This window comes from Acyrthosiphon pisum, chromosome X, assembly GCF_005508785.2.
Source record: "Acyrthosiphon pisum isolate AL4f chromosome X, pea_aphid_22Mar2018_4r6ur, whole genome shotgun sequence".
NCBI classification, from domain to species: Eukaryota; Metazoa; Arthropoda; class Insecta; order Hemiptera; family Aphididae; genus Acyrthosiphon; species Acyrthosiphon pisum.
The window spans coordinates 11,652,620-11,652,920 of NC_042493.1; positions in this window are offsets into that span (position 1 = coordinate 11,652,620).

Here is a 301-nt window from a genome sequence, read left to right on the forward strand (position 1 = left end):
AGCGCAAGAATCTTGTTTTTTGTTAAGCCAAATATTTGGTACGGCCTCTACACTATTTTCATTCGTGAAATATACAACAATCCAATAGTTTTCCATTTTACTAAAAATAATAATAATAAAAATAAAAAATTACTACGTATTGCGATAAGATTATATTATTAAATTGGTAATTTATAAAAACCTGTGATATTTAATTTACTAAGACAACAGATTTATTCATTGTGTCCAATAGTATGTATAATAGGCATGGCTATTAAAGTACCATCATTTTCCAGAACCATAAGTTTTTTTTTAATGCTTG